The following is a 6,160-nucleotide window of genomic DNA, read 5'->3' on the forward strand; positions in this document are numbered from 1 at the left end:
CTGGTAAAAAGTGGTCATTGGGTAAAATCATAATCAATAGTTGGTCACTGGTAACAAATGTGATTAGTAATGTTGGCAATCAAAGGTGATCAATGATTATTCCATGGCAGCAATGTTGGTACAATTGGTGACCAGAGATTGGTCATTGGTACCAATGATAATCAGTGATTCATACTGGATACAATTATGATCAGTGACTGGTTATCGGGAACAATAGTGATTGGTGATTATACTTTCTTAACATCACTTTCTGCAAGTGTAACTCACTGGTTGAGAAATATTCAATGCTGCCCTCTCAACCTGCTTAACTATTAGCTGTGGTTTGAGCAAGAGAGCTTTATCAGTCACTACCGTGTGCTCAGAAAGAACATTTTTCTAAAAGTGTGGGTATGAAAAACTCAGTGCATGTAATACACAGTTAATATGCATCACTGTTTGTACCTTGTTCTTGGTCATGGATCTAAAACATCACAGTAGGTTCTGAGGGCTTACATACTAACAGACTTGGTGCAGATGAAACACTTGTTAAAATTGAAGTGTATCTGTTGCATGTGCTTGAAGGAAACATTTCAGAAATGTGGGGCCTCATGTATTCATCAGCCCTGGGCCAGGCATTAGCTTAATGCTGCCACAGAAGTTCTCAATCTCTGTTCTGGAGACTCTAATCAGAAGCACATTTTTGTTTTCCCTGATCTAACACAAATGACTGACGTCACGAAAGCTTTAAGTACCTGATGAGTTCAACCTTGTGTGTTGAAGAGGTAAAATGAGTTCTCCATAACCCTGGGTTATATTACTAGAATTTTGCACATACTTTACTGCCTACTGTGTAAAAAAAATTACCAAGATTATAAAATATATTTGCAAAATAAATAAAGCTGGAATCATTTTTAAACCTACATTTTGAGTCTCCAGTTTCATTGTGCGTCCTGGTTTCTCAAGAAGGTTTTTGTTCTATTGTTAGGTTTCGGGTAATTTTACAGAAGTTGCAAGAAGAGATTTTGTTAAACAATCCAATCAAAACCAAAAGATTTCAGATGATGCTTAGATCCACATATTCTTGTAGAAGCAAACTTACCTTAGAAGCAATCTTACAGCAACTGCGTTTTCATCGAACATGCCGATGATATGCAACGCAACAGGGTTCAACTGTTGAGCGCGCTTTTCTAACTGTAGTTCAGACGACACCTGGTGAAGTTCGGGAACTGCATTTTAAGTGCTTTGTTTCATGGAACCCTTCCAAACAGCTTGTTTTTTAAAACTTGACAACCCCACAAATCCCCAAGAAGGCTTTATTAATGTTTCAACTGCCCATATAATTTTTTTTATTCATTAACCAACTTGTGCAGGTCAACAACCATCTGTCTCTTTTATGATAATGGCTTTTTTACTGGTGTCAATAGTTTCTGTGCTGAATTTCTGAAACAAAACATCTGGCAAGAGATTTCAGGAATATTTTAATTTTTTTTTTGTTTCTGATTCCATTTGGGCGTGAATATATTTGGTGTGACTGACATCCATGTTACCAAAAGACCAGAATTAACCATCCACTATTGCAAACCCACTGCAGAAAGTCAACTAGTTACAAGTTTTAACATTTTAAAGCATCACTTCATTAGAGTCATTGGTTCAATCTAAACTTCTCCGCCAGTTCCCTTTCTCCAAACAGGGTTGTATTCTCAGCTTTCACCCAGCATCCCTGGGATAGGCCTGGGATCTACCGCAACGCTGTCTACAATAAAGATAATAAAGACCCACAAATAGATGTTGTAGTGTTTATATGTGGTAAAGAACATAAAAAATAGGACTCCATTTGTGAACAACACTTCTAGAATTGTTTTGTGGAAATGTGTTTGAAAGGTCTTGTTTTGTTTCTTACCCCAATGATGCTGAAGCGGGTCAAATTGATTTGAAATTGTTAAGCAAATAAATAAACAAACACAAAACCTGATTTTGGGTTGTACCTGACAAACCATGAGCTTTCTTACTGTAGGAGCTATTTGTCTATTTTTGTTTGTGTAACGTTAAAATGTAGTTTATTTAAGTAGTTTAATTTTTGGACTTTTGTGTTAATTTTATGTTAATTAGAATACTTTTCTTAGTATTCTGCTAATTTGATTGGTTTAGCACTTTATAGTATTTCTTTTCTATTGGGTTAGGCCATGTGCATGCAAACCCTCTAATAAAGCTTCCACCAAACGCATCATCTGGCTTGGACTCAATCCTTTAACTGCGTAAACCACAACCCACGGTGTATTCTGGTGATTATTTGAATTAGTTTTGCTTCTTTTTTTTTTTTTTTAGTTCATTTGATTTGATAAATGGTCACTAAACTTACCTTTCCACTACTAATAATGTGGATCATCTGTTTCAGTGTAGATGGCATGTGATACCATCTTCTTCACACAGAGGGAGCTAAGCAACTTTACATTGGTAGTTTGGGAAGACTTTTAAGAGAACACTTAGAACCCAAACCCAATACCATGATGGTCCATACTGTATACCCATCAGAAACAAAAAAAAGGTACCGATCAATCAATCTCCATTATTGAAAACAATCACCACAAAGACCAAAGGTTTGCTATTTTTAGCATCTCTCACATTTTTTAAAAAGAATTAAGCTCCATTAGTTGACACCAACGGTTCGTTACGGTATCACGTATCCTTAAGGTATCTTCGTACCTTAAGGACAATCTGTTTGACGCACATTTCTACCTTTTTAACCATCCGAGTGAACACCTTCCACAAATCCAAATGACCTTGACAGATGATTGACAGCTGACAAAATACTCCTCACCATTATTTTTTAAGCTTTTACGCACATTTCCTACACGTCGCCGTGATTATTAACGCATTTCTCGGCTTTCCTAACGCTTAAATGTTGAATTTTATGGATAATTACATTCATTTGAGCTTTAAGGACACGAACGAGAGCTCGACTTGTTTTGATCGGCTTGAAAAAGTTCATTTTTTATTCTTTTCTCTTCAGCAAAAAGTATTTTGCATCTTTCTTTCTTTTTTTTTTTACCCAGAATTCATTGCTGTCAAGCTTTGGGTATTGCCTTTTGTTTCCATACCACTCGTGTTTCCTCCAGATAAACTTCTAGGCCTTTGTTTTTGCTTTCCAAACCCTCAAAACTTATCAATTTGTTCAGATTCGTCAGCATATACAAAGGAAAAATATATTTTTTTTATATATATGTAGATGTATTCGATATTTTTCGCGCCAAAGACGCGCGTGCGCAACGAAGGCGCCTTTCTGAGGCGAATTTTCTTCCGTCCAAAACAAACTAAACACCGTCGTGGATCTAACTAGAGTTGTCTTGATAAATGTGTAAAGGTTTAAAATCTCCATATATGTGATAGTGTTCGGTTAGTTTACTAAGCGTGAGAGACACACGACGGCGAAATCTAAACTGTGCTCAACACTTCTTTCTCTCCAAACTCACCTCAGAAGCGCGAGTGGACGGTTTCAAGCTCCCCACTCGGTGAATTGATTCTACTACAGGTCCGTCTGAACGCGGGCTCCGGGCGGCGGGGGTGTTTATTTCTCTCCCTTCGTGTTTATTGTTAAAAATAGCAAAAAATACTCATTTGAATTTCTTCGTACTAACATTTAACACGTTTCGATATCTGAGCGATATATAAATCGACACATAAATTCGTGGGCATTACTTTCTCAAGCGGAACAACCATTTCTCTTTCCCCCTGCGATAAAAATGAAACATTCCACAATTTATTCCAGGGAAAGACTGACAGTTTTTTGGGTCATGAAGCAGCTGTTCAAGTCAGCGTCTCACCCTCCCTCCGCGGGAATAAGAAATGAGTACATTTTAAATTAGATAAGTAAGATTTTTGAGGTACAAATACATCGAGTTTTTATTTTAATAAAAGGGTAGGTTTAATGAGATATTGTATACATGAAGGAAATTAGTTTTTTAATGCACTTTTGTAAACACAACCACCATTTTTGCACACAGGCATACAAAGTTTTTTGTATCAAGGATTATATAGGCTACATATTACACTATATACACACACACACACACACACACACACACACATATATATATATATATATATATATATATATATATATATATATGTATATATACATATATATAAACAAAACATGGTTGCACATCATATGTGTAATATCATTATGTATATATTGTACAATGTCACTCATCTGTGTTAAAAAGTTATCATAAATTATTAAGAATGGATTGACTCCCATTTGCTAGATTATCGTTTCTTCTTGCCTGTGGGACTTGGAGTGTGAGTCATTACAGTACAAAAAAAAAAAAAATTAACCACAGAATAGGACTATTTATATTACAGCTAAGGTTCAGCTCGGTGTGTTCACGTCTGAGATGCTTTGCATGTCTTTGCCTCGGCACGTGGTGCGTTCGATAGACTATAAGTCCTGTTTGTAGAGAAAAGTGGCGAGACGCAATGCTCTTTGATCTTATAGGTCTGGGTCAGATGTGTCGGATTCCAGTCGCGAAGGGTGAGGGTACTTCAGGGTTTCGTTCTTGATTTAATGTAGCTCAGTTGACTACAAAAGCTTTGTCTCAAATTTTAGAATATGATATAGCAAGTACAATTCTTTATACTGGTCTATTATATGAGAGGTTACTTAAAAAAAAAAAAAGTAACCCGTTTAAAAATGCAAACAAGCAATGTACTGACATTGGCTAGCTAGCTAACTAAGCCTCAGTTCCCCTCTCACATCTTTCCCCACTGTTTCAAATTTACATTTTGATGTGTGGATACAAAACTTATTCTGGCACATGCAGGCTATCGTTAAATGTGTATATAGTCATAACAAAGAAAAATTAAGCTTGGAAGGATAGAACAAAGATTATTTTTTATCTCTGGTGAGTGTGTGTAGCTAGTACTGTTAGTTTGTTTAGCTAATCTGCCAGTGAAGCTAGTAAAACATCTAGTATGTAACAAGAAATTCAAATGTAAACACATTCTAAACAAACCTGATGTATATTAATCACATAGACAACCGTAGACTATACATTTCGGCTACTATTTTTCTTACTGGAACAAAAAAACTGACAACAGTGGTTGCTACATAGTCAAAAGGGGCAAACTACCTGCGATATGGACGACTTGTTGCTTCCAATTGTAAACATATGGTTAATAGAAAATCTTATTGAATTTAGTTGCCCCTCAAATTTTGTGAGATTTCCAGTGGTAGAGGATATTATTGTTGCCTCACAATTCTTTTGTGGGTTCCCTCCGGCATCTCTGGTTTTATCCGATTCCCACATAACAAGGTGAATTGCTCAAGAATGTGCAAATGTATGATGATCTAGTATCCCTTCCAAATTCCTTTTCCCAGGTCAGGATTTGGATTGAAAGGCACTGATCAGAATAAAGTGTGCACTGATGATGAATGAATGAGTAAGATTTCCAATACAAGCTAATTATAGTTACTAAAAAACAGTGTAAGAATAGTGTAACATATCGTCGCTGTCAGGCAGAAACCATGTATGTCCAAATTTGGTCAGTTTCATATTTTTTCACATATCGATGCTATTGGTCTGTTGGACTGTTATTTTTACAAGTTATTAACCAATCTAAAGTCTTGAAAATCGCTTGAGTGCAAATCTCTTAACTCCATTGGACACTTCAACTGTCCACCTCTTCCTCACTCCGCGGGAGAGCTTCGCGGCATATTTCTCCTCAAGAAGAGTCGCAACGAATCAACACGTCTTCTGAGGTAAATTTCTTCAAATCACTGGGCTAAAAGAAAAAAAATCTTGACCCCCGCTAGTTCTGGTGCTCGTCTGAGGACAGGAATTTAGCGCAAGACAATCCACTGCAACGTGGACTAAACCCTGTGCATTGCAGATAAGATACGGCCTTTTTTTAATTTCCTGAAAAATAACGGTTTTGGAGATACGAGGATTCCGCCCGACAGCGACGATATATTTTACCACAGGTATAGTATTGAAACTGAGAATTTGTTAACCCCTCCTTTGTTCTAGACGTATACTACTAAATTATATACTTTTTTCATTTAGTTCTGTAGTTATGTAGTTCTGTATTCTATGATTTGAGACACAGCTGTGGTTCTTCATGCGTTTAACCCAGAGTGTTAGAGAAGGAAAATATAAATCACAAATGGCTAATATACTGTAGG

This window comes from Tachysurus vachellii, chromosome 7 (assembly GCF_030014155.1).
Source record: "Tachysurus vachellii isolate PV-2020 chromosome 7, HZAU_Pvac_v1, whole genome shotgun sequence".
NCBI lineage: Eukaryota > Metazoa > Chordata > Actinopteri > Siluriformes > Bagridae > Tachysurus > Tachysurus vachellii.